General features: G+C 39.8%; 1 protein-coding gene across 20 annotated transcripts in view; it reads right to left on the reverse strand.

Annotated features, from left to right (window-relative positions):
- Positions 1-247: 247 nt before the first annotated feature.
- CFAP91 (cilia and flagella associated protein 91) overlaps positions 248-18,652 on the reverse strand; it is a 163,714-nt gene continuing 145,309 nt past the window's right edge. For 16 of the 20 annotated variants that reach the window (XR_014824728.1, XR_014824717.1, XR_014824719.1 and 13 more), the window contains one exon: positions 248-570. The gene's annotated coding sequence lies outside the window, so the exon portion shown is untranslated. Of the gene's footprint in view, positions 571-2,489; positions 2,581-18,652 lie in introns of all 20 variants that reach the window. The other 4 variants (XR_014824716.1, XR_014824715.1, XR_014824721.1 and 1 more) reach the window with 1 other exon arrangement.

Here is an 18,652-nt window from a genome sequence, read left to right on the forward strand (position 1 = left end):
GTGATTTAATGTGCCATTGTACTGATATACCAGGGTTTACTTTTCTCTTCCTATGCAGACGGACCCCTGGGTTTCCATTTTGGGGGCCAGCATGAATAGTACTGCTGCAGCATTCTTGTCATGCCTGTTGGTGTCCGTGCTCATGTATTTCTGCTGGAGAATGAGATGGTGGGTCATGGGTATGCACGTTTTCAACCTTAGCAGATAATGCCAACGCACTATGAACAGCAAATCAAAACCACCTAAGAAGTATTCGGTAACATTTATTTTTGTTTGATTCAATAAGCCGGCGTATCTTCACAGTTATTAACAAAATGTTGAAGTGAGACATGAGAAAACTTTCTCCTGAAGTAGACTATCTGGGAAACACCAAAGAGAATAAAGCTATTTCATTTGATTATTATTGCTGAAAATTAAATTTGGGGAGTTTAAAGAAAATAAGTTTGTTTCCTCAAGCGTCACACACTGACAAGCCCGGAAGAGCTGCACATCTCAGGAGAAGCACAGACGGCTGAATGCTGCACGATGATTTGTGCAGCTTCTTTTTAAGAAGATCATGATCCATATAGTCTGTAAAAAACAAACAAACAAACACAACACAAATGTTTGGTTATGTCATCTTTTTAGAAGTAATCATTATCAGATCAATCCATCCAAAAATTTACTGTGATACAATTACATGGAGCCCTGGGTCTGAAGCCACAGTCCCAGATATATCCCATCTCTGCCGCTTATGGGCCCCGTGATCCAAACATTTCCTAACAGGGCCTCAGTTTCCAAACCCTAGCACTGGATTACAATTGAAAACTTAATATGTATACATCATAAAAGAAATTCAAACTACACAAGGTCATAAATGTGAGGAAAGTAAATCTCTTCCCCCACCTCAGACTGACTTCTAGTTCCATGCTTAGCAACAACTATTCACCAAGTTCTTGTTCTTTCCAGGAACATACTGTGTGTGTTGCAGGCATAATGCATGTATGTACATGTTTGTATATATACATAGATATTTCTAACTCTGAACTGTAGAATACACCCCATATAAAAGAGTATAGAAAATCAGTGTGCAGCTTAATGAATTGATGTGAGGTACTCATCTGTGTAAATACCACATGGGTCAAGAAATCCCATAAGCTCCCACTCACTCTATTGAAATCACAGCCCTCTAAAAGTAATCATTATTCTGATTTCTTTGGTTTATATAGTGATCATTTCCTTGCTTTTCTTTACATCTTTATCTCCTAAGTAGCATTCCTCAACTCCATAGTTTATGTTGATTTTGAAATTTATAAAGACTCATATTGTAGATTTTTTTTTTTTTTGGATCTGGCTTCTTTTGATCTTTACTATGTTTGTGAAATTTATCTATGTTGTTGGATTTAGTTCTTCATTCTTTTTATGTGCTGTAGAGTAGAAATTAACAAACTTTTCTGAAAAGGGCCTGAGAGTAAGTATTTTAGGCTTTGTGGGCCAAAGACAAAATTGATACTGTGCAGGTAATTCAAAATAACAAGAAAGAAAACAAATTTTCACAAATTTTATATTGATAAAATTTAAAGATAGTAATAATATTGACTGCAGTTTTTTGGGATACAGGTCTGCTGAAGAGAAGACTGGAGCCCTTAGAGGATAACATTTTGCAAAGTTGGGGTTCAAATAATCACAATCAGTTGCAAATGTTTATCTGTTAATGGTGATGTATAGTGAGACTTCCCCCGTTTCAGTATTAAAAATGTCTTTCATAGATAGGTGTTGCCAGTACTGATCTCGACCCATAGCATATGCTTTTAATTGTGCATATTTGGAGTTCCCGTCGTGGCGCAGTGGTTAACGAATCCGACTAGGAACCATGAGGTTGCGGGTTCGATCCCTGCCCTTGCTCAGTGGGTTAACGATCCGGCGTTGCCGTGAGCTGTGGTGTAGGTTGCAGACACGGCTCGGATCCCGTGTTGCTGTGGCTCTGGTGTAGGCTGGTGGCTACAGCTCCGATTCGACCCCTAGCCTGGGAACCTCCATATGCCGCGGGAGCGGCCCAAGACCAAGAAATAGCAAAAAGACCAAAAAAAAAAAAAATTGTGCATATTTATTGCTTGGAAGGCATTTATAGAATTCCACTAGATTCATCTCGATATTTGCCTTTTAGCATGTCATTACAAAGCAAATTAATCACTTCCAATTGAAGGTTAGGTGGACATGCCTCCATCACAGTTAAATAATTCTGAAATATGAAAATGTCTTTTGCACTTGTTTCAAGGACCCAACAAAGTGCCTAGAAGTATAGTTTAAGCTCAGAAAATACATTCACTGTAAATATGCATGGGAGTGGAGACCTTGTTTTTTAACTTTGGCAGCACAGGAAGTATATAAAACATCTTACTTATTCAGATAATGTTAGTTGCCATTGAAATGACTTTACCATAGTATAAGTTGTACATATAAGCTGTTTTGCCTTGTAATTTTAGGTTAAATTCATTAAAAAATATTACCAAGTCTGCAGCAAAAGCTAATTTCCAAAGTCATTCAGTGTTCCATGATCATGCTTAAGGGTAGTTTTCTTAGAAAAATCTCAATCTTGTTCTGAGTTCAAAAAAAAAAATCACACTAAGATGTTACCATTGCTAAACCGTCAAACATCAGTGTGGTGGGGCAAGTCAGGATATTCTGCTATTTCTGACCAAAAAAAAAAAAATCATGAACAATGAATTAACAAGTTAAATCCACAAGGCTGGCTGAGATCACGTCGACAGCTGGTTAAATAACCCATCAGAGATTCAAACATTTTTCCACTAGTAAAGGGGTTATCTATCTAAAGCTGACACTCTGGGGGATTTGGCCTTATGTTGGGGGCCCCTCCAGATGCCAATTCATCATGTTAGTCTACACAGATGTTCTGTACTGTTGCTGGTATCTGTTTCCTCTAGTAAAGCCCAGGTGAGGCCAGTACTCCTCAGGAAGAAAATGGTCAGTGATCTCTGATCACTTTAGAGGGACTCTTTCCTCTCTACCATTTTAGTTCATCTTGACCCCTGTATTTTCACACTCTTAGTGCCTTTGAAAAATGACACCTACAGTATGTCTGTTATTTTATTTAATTGTTGCAGCAACCTGTTATATCCTACCTAGAATCAGAAGACATGTTTGTTTTCTGTTTTATTAATTTGTTAATTTTATTTCCTTCCTTTTATCTTTTTTTTTTGTATCTAATTTGCCATTCTTTTTCTAATTTCTGGAAAAGAATTCTTAGTCTTATTTTCGCCTTTTCCCTTCTAATAAATGCCTTTAAGTCTATAATTTTCCATCTAAGTGCCACATTGGCTGTGTTCCACAAGTTGGATGTGTATGTAGTGTTCTTGTCATTTTTCAGTTCAAAATATTTTGTAGTTTCTATTATAACTTCTTTCATGAACAGATTACTTATACCTGTATTTCTTTTTTTTTATAATTTTTTTATTTTCCCACTGTACAGCAAGGGGGTCAGGTTATCCTTACATGTATACATTACAATTACATTTTTCCCCCACCCTTTCTTCTGTTGCAACATGAGTATCTAGACATAGTTCTCAATGCTATTCAGCAGGATCTCCTTGTAAATCTATTCTAGGTTGTGTCTGATAAGCCCAAGCTCCCGATCCCTCCCACTCCCTCCCCCTCCCATCAGGCAGCCACACGTCTCTTCTCCAAGTCCATGATTTTCTTTTCTGAGGAGATGTTCATTTGTGCTGGATATTAGATTCCAGTTATAAGTGATATCATATGGTATTTGTCTTTGTCTTTCTGGCTTATTTCACTCAGTATGAGATTCTCTAGTTCCATCCATGTTGCTGCAAAATGGCATTATGTCATTCTTTTTTTATGGCTGAGTAGTATTCCATTGTGTATATATACCACATCTTCCGAATCCAATCATCTGTTGATCGACATTTGGGTTGTTTCCATGTCCTGGCTATTGTGAATAGTGCTGCAATGAACATGTGGGTGCATGCGTCTCTTTTAAGGAGAGTTTTGTCCGGATAGATGCCCAGGAGTGGGATTGCGGGGTCATATGGAAGGTCTATGTATAGATTTCTAAGGTATCTCCAAACTGTTCTCCATAGTGGCTGTACCAGTTTACATTCCCACCAGCAGTGCAGGAGGGTTCCCTTTTCTCCACAGCCCCTCCAGCACTTGTTATTTGTGGATTTATTAATGATGGCCATTCTGACTGGTGTGAGGTGGTATCTCATGGTAGTTTTGATTTGCATTTCTCTTATAATCAGCGATGTTGAGCATTTTTCCATGTGTTTGTTGGCCATCTGTATATCTTCTTTGGAGAAATGTCTATTCAGGTCTTTTGCCCATTTTTCCGTTGATTGGTTGGTTTTTTTGCTGTTGGGTTGTGTAAGTTGTTTATATATTCTAGAGATTAAGCCCTTGTCAGTTGCATCATTTGAAACTGTTTTCTCCCATTCTATAAGTTGTCTTTTTGTTTTCTTTTGGGTTTCCTTTGCTGTGCAAAAGCTTTTCAGTTTGATGAGGTCCCATGGGTTTATTTTTGCTCTAATTTCTATTGCTTTGGGAGACTGACCTGAGAAAATATTCATGATGTTGATGTCAGAGAGTGTTTTGCCTATGTTTTCTTCTAGGAGTTTGATGGTGTCCTGTCGTATATTGAAGTCTTTCAGCCATTTGGAGTTTATTTTTGTGCATGGTGTGAGGGTGTGTTCTAGTTTCATTGCTTTGCATGCAGCTGTCCAGGTTTCCCAGCAATGCTTGCTGAATAGACTTTCCTTTTCCCATTTTATGTTCCTGCCTCCCTTGTCAAAGATTAATTGACCATAGGTGTCAGGGTTTATTTCCGGATTCTCTATTCTGTTCCATTGGTCTGTCTGTCTGTTTTGATACCAGTACCACACTGTTTTGATGACTGTGGCTTTGTAGTATTTCTTGAAGTCTGGGAGAGTGATGCCTCCTGCTTGGTTTTTGTTTCTCAGGATTGCTTTGGCGATTCTGGGTCTTTTGTGGTTCCATATAAATGTTTGGATTGTTTGTTCTAGTTCTGTGAAAAATGTCATGGGTAATTTGATAGGGATTGCATTGAATCTGTAGATTGCTTTGGGTAGTATGGCCATTTTCACAATATTGATTTTCCCAATCCAGGAACATGGAATATCTTTCCATTTCTTTACATCTTCTTTGATTTCTTTGATTAAAGTTTTATAGTTCTCGGCATATAGGTCCTTTACCTCTTTGGTCAGGTGTATTCCGAGGTATTTGATTTTGTGAGGTGCAATTTTAAAAGGTATCGTATTTTTGTATTCGTTTTCTAATGTTTCATTGCTGGTATACAGAAGTGCAACTGACTTCTGAATGTTAATCTTATATCCTGCTACTTTGCTGAACTTATTAATCAGTTCAAGGAGTTTTGGGGTTGAGTCCTTCGGGTTTTCTATGTATAGTATCATGTCATCTGCATACAGTGACAGTTTGATCTCTTCTCTTCCTATATGGATGCCTTTTATTTCTTTTGTTTGTCTAATTGCTGTGGCTAGGACTTCCAAAACTATGTTGAAGAGCAGTGGAGAGAGTGGGCATCCCTGTCTTGTTCCAGATTTGAGTGAGAAGGCTTTCAGTTTTTCCCCATTGAGGATTATATTTGCTGTGGGTTTATCATAAATGGCTTTGATTATATTCAGGAATGTTCCCTCTATACCCACTTTGGCGAGGGTCTTGATCATGAATGGATGTTGGACTTTGTCAAATGCTTTTTCTGCATCTATTGAGATGATCATATGATTTTTGACTTTTTTTTGTTAATGTGGTGTATGATGCTGATTGATTTGCGTATGTTGAACCATCCTTGTGAACCTGGGATGAACCCAACCTGGTCATGGTGTATAATTTTTTTGGTATGTTGTTGGATTCAGTTGGCTAAGATTTTGTTGAGAATTTTTGCATCTATATTCATCAATGATATTGGGCGATAGTTTTCTTTTTTGGTGGTATCTCTGTCTGGTTTTGGAATGAGGGTGATGGTGGCCTCATAGAATGTCTTTGGGAGTATTCCTTCTTCTTCAACCTTTTGAAAGAGTTTAAGGAGGATGGGCACCAATTCCTCTTTATATGTTTGATAAAGTTCACCTGTGAAACCATCTGGTCCTGGACTTTTATTTGTAGGGAGTGATTTCATGACCTCTTCAATTTCATTTCTAGTGATGGGTCTGTTCAGTTGGTCTGTTTCTGCTTGATTCAGTTTTGGCAGATTCTAGAAAATTGTCCATTTCTTCCAGATTGTCAAACTTGTTGCCATACAGTTGTTCATAGTATTCTCTTATGGTTTTTTGTATTTCTGCTGTATCCGTTGTGATTTCTCCTTTTTCATTTATAATTTTGGTTATTTGGGTTCTTTCTCTCCTCTTTTTAGTGAGTCTGGCCAGGGGTTTGTCAATTTTGTTCACCTTTGCAAAGAACCAGCTCTTGGTTTTATTAATTTTCTCTATTGTTTTTTGAGTCTCTATTTTATTGATTTCTTCTTTGATCTTTATAATTTCTTTCCTTCTGCTGACTTTAGGACTTTTTTGTTCTTCTTTTTCTAATTCGTTTAGGTGGAGGGTTAAGTTGTCAATTTGGGATCTTTCTTCTTTTTTGAGAAAGGCCTGGATTGCTATAAATTTCCCTCTGAGCACTGCTTTCGCAGCATCCCATAGATTTTGAGAGGTTGTGTCTTCATTATCATTTGTTTCAAGGTAATTTTTAATTTCCTTCTTGATTTCCTCATTGACCCATTGGTTTTTTAGTAGCATGTTGTTGAGTCTCCATGTAGTAGGTTTTTTTCTCTTTGCTTTTCCCATGGTTTATTTCTAATTTCATGGCGTTGTGGTCAGAGAAGATACTTGAGATAATTTCTCTGCTCCTAAATTTATTGAGATTCGCTTTGTGTCCCAATATGTGGTCGATTCTTGAGAATGTTCCATGAGCATTTGAGAAGAATGTGTATTCTGATTTTTTGGGATGTAGTGTCCTGAAGATATCAGTTAAGTCTAACTTTTCTATTGTTTCCTTTAGGATCTCTGTTGCTTTATTGGTTTTCTGTCTAGAGGATCTGTCCATTGATGTGAGGGGGGTATTTAGGTCTTCTACTATGATTGTATTCTCATCAATATCTCCCTTTATGTCTGTTAATATTTGTTGTATGTATCTGGGTGCTCCTATATTTGGGGCATATATGTTGATGATAGTAACATCCTCTCCTTGGATGGATCCCTTAATCATTAAGTAGTGTCCTTCTTTGTCTTTCTTTATGTCTTTTGTTTTAAAGTCTATTTTGTCTGATATGAGCGTTGCGACTCCTGCTTTTCTGTCATGTCTATTGGCGTGAAATATTTTTCCCCACCCTTTCACTTTCAATCTATATGGCTTTTGTCCTAAGGTGAGTTTCTTGTAGGCAGCATATTGAAGGTTTTTGCCTTTTTATCCACTCAGCCACTCTGTGTCTTTTGATTGGGGCATTCAGTCCATTGACATTTAAGGTGATAATTGATAGATGATTATTTATTGCCATTTGAACCTCGTGTTCCAGTTGATTCTATGGTTCTCCATTCTTCCTTTTTTTTTTTTTTTTTTTTTTTTTTTTGGTTGGATGGTCTCCTGTTATTATCTTCTTGAGTGTATTTTTTTTTCATTTTTTGCGAATGCAATATTTGGTTTTGGCTTGTGGTTGCCCTGTTTTTTAAGTATGCTAACCCCTTCCCATAATTGTGTGTTTTAGCCTGATGGTCATGTAAGTTCAAACACTTCATTACTATATTAAAATTAAGAAGAGAAGCATACAAACAAACAAACAAAAAGGGTTATTTACTTCCTAACATCCCTTGCCCATATTTTATGGTTTTGATGACTCTTTTTTACTTTTTTCTTTTTAATTTTATTTTGTTTGAAGCATGTTCATGATTAAATCTGTATGCTGGCTTATTTGAGTGGCTGCTCTCTGATTGCGGTTTCCTCAGTCCTAGTTCTTCCTCTTCTTCTTCTTCTTTTTTTTTTTTTCTTTTCTTTTCTTTTTTCTTCCCTTTCCTTCCTTTCTTTTTGGTTTAGAGAAGCCCTTTCAATATTTCCTTTAACCTGGGTTTTGTGTTGCTGTATTCTTTAAGTTTTTGTTTGTTGGAAAAAATTTTTATTTCCCCTTCTATTTTAAATGATATTCTTGCTGGATAGAGTATTCTAGGTTGCATATTTTTTCCTTTTAGCACTTTAAATATCTCTTGCCATTCCCTCCTGGCCTGTAGTGTTCTGTAGAGAAATCAGCTGATATTCTTATGGGGGTTCCCTTGTAGGTAACATTCTGTTTTTCTCTTGCTGCCTTTAGGATCCTCTCTTTATCACTAACTTTTGCCATTTTTATTATGATGTGTCTTGGTGTGGGTCTGTTTGGGTTCAGTTTGTTTGGGGCCCTCTGTCCTTCTTGTATCTTGAATCCAGTATCCTTTAGATTTGGGAAGTTTCCAGTGATAATTTCTTCAAATATATTTTCCATTCCCTTATCTTTTTCTACTCCTTCTGGAATTCCTATTATGCGTAGATTGGCCCGCTTTATATTATCCCATAGGTCTCTTATATTGCTTTCCAGTTTTTTGATTCGGTTTTCTGTCTGTTGACCGGATTGAGTGATTTCCATTATTCTATCTTCCATATCACTGATTCATTCTTCTGCATTATTCATTCTGGTTTTTACTGCCCCTAGTTCAGTTTGCATCTCTGCAAATGAATGTCCTAGTTTTTCTTGGCTCCTCCTTATATTTTCTAGTTCCTTTCTGAGGGTATCTGCATTACTGTTCATATCTTCTCTTAATTCCTTCAGTATTTTCACTATTTCTCTTTTGAACTCCAGGTCTGTCAGACTGCAGAGATCTGTTTCATTGCTGACTGTTTTAGGTGAGTTCTCCTGTTGGTTTGACTGGGAGTGGTTTCTCAGCTTCTTCATCTTGCTTGTTGTTTTCTTTCTCCTGAGGGAGTTGTACTCTCCGTTATCAGGCAGTGTTTGCCTTGTCACTGCCGTGGAATATTTCCTGAGGGGTGGCGTTGTTGGTCAATCTTTTTTGAGGCAGTGTGGCTTTTCTGGAGTGTTGATGGGGCTAACAGTGTTTCTTTGAAGCAAAGGAGGGCTTCCTGAGGGCAGACAGGACTGGGAGGTCCACCCCACGATGGTAGCAGATTTCACTTGGTCATGCAGAGCTTGCTCTGGTGTTTTTAGGCTGTGGGGTTCTTGCAGGGGGTTGGTGGTGTTGGGCAGCTGTTCCTCAGGAGTGCAGCACCCCCTGGGGGCTGGAGCAGCTATCTGAGTCACTGAGAACATAAGAGGCTCTTCCCTAGGGTAGCCCAACTACCCTGAGAATGTAGGCGGATCTTTTCACAGTCTGGCCGAGCTTGTTGCAGCTTTTCTGGGCTGCAGGGGCTCTTCCAGGGGGCTGGTGGTGCTGAGCAGTTATTTCACGGGAGTGGGGCACCCCCTGGGGGCTTGGGCAGGTAGCAGGGCCGTTGGAAACTGAAGAGGCTCCTCCACGGGGCAACCCGACTCAGAAAAACCGTCCGAGAATTAGGCCGATCTATTCACAGCCTGGCTAAGCTTGTTCTAGCTTTTCTGGGCTGCAGGCCTTTTCTCGGGGGCTGGTGGTGTTTGGTGCTGCTCTGCGGAAGTGTAGCCCCACCAAAGGGCAAGCAGGCCTGTGCAGGGACAGCCCCTGCGGTGGTAGGCTTCAGGCAACTGTTGAGGCCAGCCCTCCTGGATGGCAGGCAGCCCCAGGTCCGTGGGAGCGTAGGGCGTGGTGGGGGTGGGGGGAGGGGATGCACTTGGAAGCACAGTTTTCAGCTAGCTAGTGGGCCTGTAAGCTTGCTGTGGCGTCGGGGGTATTCTGTGGGGACCCATCCCTTCTTTTCTCCCTTCCCCAGCACGGGCGCAGACCAGGCTCTTCTCCCAGGTTCCCTCTGATGTGGCTTTCCACTTCCCCGCCCCTGGAGTATTGCTCCCTTCCTCTGCAACAGCTTTGTTTTCTAGTCTCCCAGGCAGTCTCTGCCCTGTCAAATGGTTTCTAGACCTCCCAAGCAGTTTCCGCTCTGCCCTGCCCCCCTAGCCCGGGGACTAATCTCTGGAGCCGAGGTCTCGGTGCCCAGCCCCCACCCAGGCGGTGCCCCCCGGCCCTTTCTCGGGGACTAACCTTCTGCAGCGAGGTCTCGGTGCCCAGCCCCCCTCTCAGGCGTCCCCCGGCGCTTTCTCAGGGATTAACCTTCGGAGGCGAGGTCTCGGTGTTCAGCCCCCACCCAGGCATCCCCCGGCCCCCTCTCGGGGACTAACCTTCAGAGGCGAGGTCTCGGTGCCCAGCCCCCACCCAGTCGTCCCCCGGCCCTTTCCCGGGGACTAACCTCTGGAGCCGAGGATTCGGTGCCCAGCCCCCACCCAGGCGTCTCAATTTTTGGTGACTGTGCCCGTAGTTCAGATGGTCCGTTGGGTTCTTGATTGGCTTTTCCGTACTCCAACCCACTGCTACACTCTTCTCTGCATCTGGAGATTCCTCCGGTTTGTTTGATCTTTCGCCCGGTAGGTGACTTTCCAGGGTGCGGGATCCCTTTCTCCTCCGCAGTTCCCTTTTGGGAGCGCCCGTCCCGCTGGGATTCACCTTCTCTCACTCTCCTCTTTTCTCCCGTTCTGCCCAATAATGTCACGAATTTCTTGCCGTTATTGGAGTTTAGGTTCCTCTGCCAGCGATTGGTTGCTGTTCTGTGCGAGTCATTTATTCTGTAGATGTGCTTTTTTTGTTGTGTTTGTGGGAGAGGGCTAGCGTGTCCTCCCCCTCCTACCTCTTAATGTGGCCTCCTCTTTGTCTTTTGGAGTAGGATATCTTTTTGAAAGTTTCCAGTCCATTTGGTTGAAGATTGTTCAGCCTTTGGTTGTAATTTTGATTGTTTTTGTGACAGAAGTTGAGCTCCAGTCCTTCTATTCCACCATCTTAATCCCATCTCAAAATGTATTTAATTTTCAATGAAAACTTTTAGGATTACTCTCTTAACAGCCTTCATATATAATATAAGCATTGTTGCTTATATTTATCATAGTAATAGTACATTACATCCCCAGGATTTATCTTTTAAATTTTTTTATTGAAATATAGTTGATTTACAATGTGTTAGTTTTATATGTGCAGTAAAGTGATTCAGTTATATATATTTTTCACATTCTCTTCCATTATAGGTTATTAAAAGTTATTGAGTATAGTTCCCTGTGCTATATGGTAGGACCTTGTTGATAATTTTATGTATAGTAGTGTATATATTTTAATCCCATCCTCCTAATTTATCCCTCTCCCCCACTCTGCTTTGGTAACCTAAGTTTATTTTATTTGTGAGTCTATTTCTGTTTTGTAAATAAGTTCATTTGTATCCTTTTTTTAGATTGCACAGATAAGCAATATCATGTGATGCTGGCCTTTGTCTTGCTTACTTCATTTAGTATGATAATCTCTAGGTCCATCCATGTTGCTATAAATGGTATTTTTCATTCTTTTTTAATGACTAACATTTCATTTTACATATGTACCACATCTTCTTTTCCATTCATTTGTCAGTGGACACTTAATTGCTGCCATGTAATACCTATTGTAAATAGTGCTGCTGTTTTTTTCTAGATATATGCCCAAGAGTGGGGTTTCACAATCATATGGTAGCTCTATTTTTAGTTTTTTAAGGAATATCCATACCGTTCTCCAAAGTGGCTATGCCAATTTACATTTCCACCAACAGCGTAGGAGGGTTCCTTTTTCACCACACCCCCTCAAGCATTTATTATTTGTAGACATTTTGATGATGGCCATTCTGACTAGAGTGAGGTGATACCTCATTGTAGTTTTGATTTGCATTTCTCTAATAATTGGTGGTGTTAAAGAGTTTCTTCATATGTCTTTTGGTCATCTGTAAATGTTCTATGGAGAAATGTCTATTTATATCTTCTGCCCACTTTTGCATTGGGTTGTTTTTGGTTTTGGGTTTTTTGTTTGTTTGTTTGTTTGTTTGTTTGATCTTTTTGCCATTTCCTGGGCTGCTCCTGCGGCATGTGGAATTTCCCAGGCCAGGGGTCCAATCGGAGCTGTAGCCACCAGCCTACACCAGAGCCACAGCAACGTGGGATCCAAGACGCATCTGCGACCTACACCACAGCTCACGGCAACGCTGGATCGTTAACCCACTGAGCAAGGGCAGGGATCAAACCCGCAACCTCATGGTTCCTAGTTGGATTCGTTAACCACTGCACCACGACGGGAACTCATGTTTATTTATTTATTTTTTTATATTGAGCTGTATGAGGTGTTTGTATATTTGGAGAGTAATCCCAATATGACTATCATTTGCAAACATTTTCCCCTGTTCTGTAGGTTGTCTTGTTTTATTTATGGTTTCTGTTGCTGGGCAAAACCTTTTAAGTTTAACTAGGTCCCGTTTGTTTATTTTTGTTTTTATTTTCATTACTTTAGGAGGTGAATCTGAGAAGATATTGTTTCAATTAATGTCAAAGAGTATTCTGCCTAGGTTTTCCTGTAGGAGTTTTATAGTTTCTTGTCTTATATTTAGAACTTTAACCCATTTTGAGTTTATTTTTTGTACGGTAGTAGAGAATGTTCTAATTTCATTATTACATGTAGCTTTCCAGCACCACTTACTGACAAGACTGTCTTTTCTCCATTGTATGTTCTTGCCTCCTTTGTCATAGATTAACTGACCTTATGTGCGTGGGTTTATTTCTGGGCTTTCTATTTTGTAACATTGATCTATTTTTCTGTTTCTGTGCCAGTGCCATACTGTTTTGGTGACTGTAGCTTTGTAGTATAGCCTGAAATCAGGGAGCCTGATTTCTCCAGCTCCATTTTTCTTTCTCAAGGTTGCTTTGGCTATTTGGAGTCTTTAGTGTTTCCATACAAACTAAATTTTTTTTGGTTGTAGTTCTGTGAAAAATGTCTTTGGTAATTTGATAGGGATTGCACCAAATCTATAGATCACCTTCAACAGTATAGTAACTTTAACAATATTGATTATTCCAATCAAAGAACAGAGTATATCTTTCCATCTCTTGTGTCATTTTGAATTTCTTTCATAAGTGTCTTGTATTTTCAGAGTACAGGTCTTTTGTCTTAGGTAGGTTTATTCCTAGGTATTTTATTCTTTTTGGTGCAGTAGCAAATGAGCTTGTTTCCTTGATTTCTCTTTCTGACTTTCTGTTATTAGTGTATAGAAATGCAACAGATTTCTGTGTATTAATTTTGTATCCAGCAACTTTACTGAATTCATTGATGAGCTCTAATAGTTTTCTGGTAGCACCTTTAGGATTTTTTATGTATAGTATCATGTCATCTGCAAACAGTGACAATTTTACTTCTTTCATCATTTGGATTCCTTGTGTTTTTCTTTGATTGCTGTAGTTAGGACTTCCAAAACTATGTGATTCAAGGTCACAAGAGTGGGTATCCTTTTCTTGTTCCTTATCTTGGAGGAAATGCTTTTAGCTTTTCATTGTTGAGTGTGATGTTATCTATGGGTTTGTCATATACGGTCTTTATTTTAATTTTTGTTGTCTATAAAGCTTTTGGTTTCTCTGTCAAATCTGAACAAGAGCCTTGCTGGATAGAGTATTCTTGGTTGCAAGTTTCCCCCTTTCATCACTTTAAATATATTGTGCCACTCCTTGCTAGCCTGCAGAGTTTCTGCTGAAAAATCAGTTGATAACCTTATGGGAGTTTCCTTATATGTTATTCGTTGCTTTTCCCTCATTGGTTTTACTATTTTCTCTTTAATTTTTGTCAATTTGATTACTATATATCGTAGTGTGTTTCTCCTTGTGTTGATCCAGTATGGTATTCTCTGCACTTCCTGGACTTGAGTAACTGACTCTTTTCCCATGGTAGGAAAGTTTTTAGCTATTATTTCTTCATATATCTTCTCAGGCCCTTTCTGTCTCTTCTCCTTCTGGGGCCCCTATAATGCAAAACTTCTTGCGTTTGATGTTGACCCACAGGTCTTGTACACTGTCCTTTTTTCTTTTCATTCTTTTTTTTCTGAATTCTGTTCCAAGGCAGTGATTTCTACCTGTCTGTCTTCAGCTCACTTATCTGTTCTCCCTCATGTCTTCTTTTATTGATTCCTTTTAGTGTATTTTTCATTTCAGTTATTGTATTCTTTGACTGTGTTTGGTTGTTCTTTATGAAAAACTTCTTGTAACTTCTTGCTCTGTGCCTCCATTCTTTTCCCGAGTTATTTTATTTTATTTTATTTTATTTTATTTTATTTTATTTTATTTGTCTTTTTAGGGCCACACCCACAGCATATGGAGGTTCCCAGGCTAGGGGTCTAATCGGAGCTACAGCTGCCAGCCTACACCAGAGCCACAGCAACACTAGATCCGAGCTGCGTCTGTGACCTACACCACAGCTCACAGCAATGCCGGATCCTTAACCCACTGAGCGAGGCCAGGGATCGAACCCACAACCTCATGGTTCCTAGTAGGATTCATGATGGGAACTCCTCTTTTCCCGAGTTTTTAGATCATTTTTATGATCATTACTCAGAATTCTTTCTCTGGTAGATTGCCCATCTCCACTTCACTTAGTGTCCTTCTGGGGTTTTGTCTTATTCCTTTGTCTGGTGTATGCTCCTTTTGCCATCTCTATTTGTTTAAATTTCTATTTGTATTTTTATGCATGCAATAGGTTAGTTTGGTTTCTTGACCTTGGAGAAGTAGCATTCTCTAGGGGATGTCTTATGTTTGTCAGCAGTACCCTTCATTCTCATCACCCAAGGCCTAGGGACCAACTGGTGCCAGGGTTAGTTTTGACCTGTGTTTGCAGACTCAGCTCTGAAGGCTGCAGGACTAATTTCCTTCCTATGATATCTTCCCCCTGGTTGTTGAAGCTGGTCTAGAGGCTTGTGCAGGCTTCCTGGTGAGATGACCTGGTGCCTGCCCATTGGTGGAATTGGGTCTTGGCTCTCTGTGGACAGGGCCATGCCAAGGGATGAGTCTAGAGGTGGCTGTGGGCTCAGAACGTCTTTATGAAGCTTGTCTGTTGCTGAGTGGGACTGTATTCTCACCCTGTCAGCTGTTGGCCTGAATAATCACAGCACAGATCCCACAGTCTGTTGAGTGGGGCCAGGTCTTGGTGCTTATGTCTTAAGCAAGACATGAGATTTCAGATGCATACTCTTGGAGATGTGTGCCACTACTTTTTATGTCCCAAGAGAGCCACAGCTGTCCCTCACCTCCCTGAGATATCCTCCAAGAATAGCAGGTAGGTCTGGCCCAGATTATTATGGAGTCACAGCTGTTGTGCTGGAACCCAGTGTGTACAAGATTTTGTGTGCATGCTCCAGGATTGGAGCCTCTGTTTCCCCTAGTCCTATGGAGTGCCTGCATTCAAGCCCTGATGGCCTTCAAAGCCAAATGGTTGGGGGCTCTGCCTCATGATGCCAGACCCCACCTCCACCATGGGGAACTTGACATGGGGCTGATAACTCTCACTCCTGTGGGAGAACTTCTGTGATATAATTATTCCCCAGTTTGAGGGTTGCCCACCCAGGGACCAGGGGATTTGATTATATTATGAATGCCTCCTTCCTACCATCTTGTGATTTCTTCTTTGTCTTTGGACGTAGAATATCTTTTTGGGTTCAAGTCTTTTTTACTGATGGCTGCTCAGCAGTTAGTTGTGATTTTGGTGTTCTTGTGCAAGGAGATGAGCTCAAGGTCTTTTACTCCACCATCCTGTCCCCACTTATCTCTTATTTATCTTCTAACTGGAAGTTCATACCTTTTGACTACCTTCGCTCAATTTCCCCCTCTCCCCTACCCCCACCACTGGTAACCACAAATCTGATATCTTTTCTATGAGTTTAAAGTAAAACTGACTTACAACACTATGGTAGTTTCTGTTATACAACATATTCAGTTTTTCTATACATTTCAAAATGCTTACCAAAATAAGTCTAGTTATGGTCTGTCATCATACAAAGATACTAGAAAATTATTGACTATATTCCCTAAACTGTACAATTCATACTCATGACTCATTTATTTTGCACTCATTTACTTGGAAGTTTGTACTCTTAATTGCCCTCACCTATTTCTCTCTTCTCCCCACTCCTTCCCCTGTGGCAATCACCAGTTTGTTTTCTTTATCTATGACTCTTCCAATATGGTTATATTATTTTATTTTTCAGATTGCACATATAAATGAAATCATACAGCACTTTTCTTTCTCTGACTTATTTCACTTAGCATAACACCCTCCAAATCCATCTGTCACAAATGGCAAGATTTCATTCTTTTTTTATGGCTAATACTCCATTGTGTATACGTATACTATAGTTTCTGCATCCATTCAGCTATATTGGCTACTTAGGTTTCTTCCACATCTTGGTTATTGTAAATAATGCTGCTATGAACATAGGGATGCATGTATCTTTTCTAATTAGTGTTTTCATATTCTTTGGGTAATTGCTGGATCATATGCTAGTTCTGTTTTTAATTTTTTGAGGAATCTCCATACTGTTTTCTACAGTGATTGTACCAGTGCATGCCACCGATACTTGTTATTTGTGGTCTTTTTTGGTAATAGTCATTCCGAGAGGTGTGAAGTAATATCTCATTGTGGTTTTGATTTGCATTTCCTTGATGATTAGTGACATTGAGAATCTTTTCATGTGCCCATTGGCCATTTGGAAAAATGTCTATTCAGTCCCTCTGCTCATTTTTTAATTGTGTTGCTTGTTTTATGATGTAGTGTTTATGATTGTATATTTGGGATATTAACTCCTTATCAAATATATCATTTGCAAATGTCTTCTATTTGGCAGGCTGCCTTTTCATTTTGTTGATACTCCTTTACTGTGCAAAAGCTTTTTAGTTTGATGTAGTCACATTTTTATTTTTGCTTTTGTTTCCCTTGCCTGAGGGATATATATCCAAAAAAAAAAAAAAAAAAAAAAAAAGAAATACTACTCAGGCTAGTATCAAAAGAACGTCCTGCCTAGGTTTTCTTCTACACATTTTATGGTTTCCGGTCTTACATTTAAGTCTTTAATTCACTTTGAATTTATTTTTGTGCATAGTGTAAGAAAGTAGTCCAGTCTGATCCTTTTGCTTGTAGTTATCCAATTTTCCCAACACCATTTACTGAAAAGGCTGTCTTTTCCCCTTTGTATACTCTTGCCTCCTTTGTTTTAGATTAATTGACCATGTAAGTTTGGGTTTATTACTGGGCTCTTTGTTCTGTTCCATTGATAATATGTGTCTGCTTTTGTGCCAGTACCATTCTGTTTTGATTATTGCAGCTTTATAATATAGTTTGAAATCAGGGCGTGTGATACTTCCAGTTTTGTTTTTTTCTTAAGATTGTTTTGGCTGTTAGGAATTTATTTTCTCACAGTTCTGGAGGCTCGAGTCCAAGAACAAGGTTGCAGCATGGTCAGTTTCTGTGGAGGACTGTCTTCCTGGCTTGTAGATAGCTGCCTTCTTGCTATATCCTCATATGGCAGAAAAGAGAAAGAGAGCAAGCAAGCTCTCTAGTGTCTCTTTTCATAAGAGCACTATTCCTGTATCATGAGGGACCCACCCTCATGATCTCAATCTAATCCTAATTATCTTCACTTCCAAATGCCATCATATTGGAGGTTAGGGCTTCAGCATATGAATTTGGGGTGGGGTGGGGCACAATTAATTGTGTAGCATTCCACCCCAGCCTCCCAAAATTCATGTCCTTCTCACATGCAGAATAAACTAATTCTATCCCAATAATACCAAAAGTCTTAACTCATTTGAGCATCAACTCTAAAGTCCAAATTCTCATCTAAATGTCTTCTAACTCAGATATAGGTGAGGCTCAAGGTGTGATTCATCCTGAGGAAATACTCCTCTCTACCTTTCAGCCAGACACATTATGTACTTCTAAAATACAATGGTGGGACAGGCATAGGATAGATATTCTTATTCCAAAAGGGAGAAATCAGAAGGAAGAAAGGAATAATGGGTCCCAACCAAGTCCAAGGCCTAGCTAGACAAATTCTATTGCATCTTAAAACTTCAGATTAATCCCCTTTCATCCACTGGGATGGAAGCATTACTCCCATGGCCCTGTGGGGTGGCCTCACCCTGCCAGCTCTGCTGCCCCCATCCCCACAGCCTCAGTGAGGGTCCTGTCACTGCAGCTTTGCCAGCTAGGGTCCCACAGGTGGTCTCTTCCTTTAGGTTCTGGGCAGAGCCATCTTACATGTTGAATCTGAGGCAGTGGCTGATGAGGTCTGACTCTCCTTCAGTGTTATTTTTTCCTCTTCTTAAATGAGTGTGCACATTTGCAGCATGATAGCTCTATCATCTCATCCTGTCAAACCCAAGAAGTCTCACAGCTTCCCTTCATCTCATCTTGTTTCCATCCCTTCATTTCAAGCTGGCAAAGTTCCTACTCCTGTGGTTCCATACACTCTTTTATCAAGTAGCTGTTCAGTCACATCCTTCATGTTCCTTTTCAGAATGTACTTTCTCATTTTGTCAAATATGGATAGGCTGAGCCTTTTTGAAATCTTCAAGTTCTTCTTCCTTTTTGCTTAACAATTCCTTCAATCTTCAATCTCTTTTCTTTCATATTTT

The sequence above is a fragment of the Sus scrofa genome, chromosome 13 (genome assembly GCF_054392235.1).
Source record: "Sus scrofa isolate SSC_HxYL_T2T_F1_AM1 chromosome 13, Sscrofa_HxYL_maternal_Yorkshire_Landrace_v2.0, whole genome shotgun sequence".
NCBI lineage: Eukaryota > Metazoa > Chordata > Mammalia > Artiodactyla > Suidae > Sus > Sus scrofa.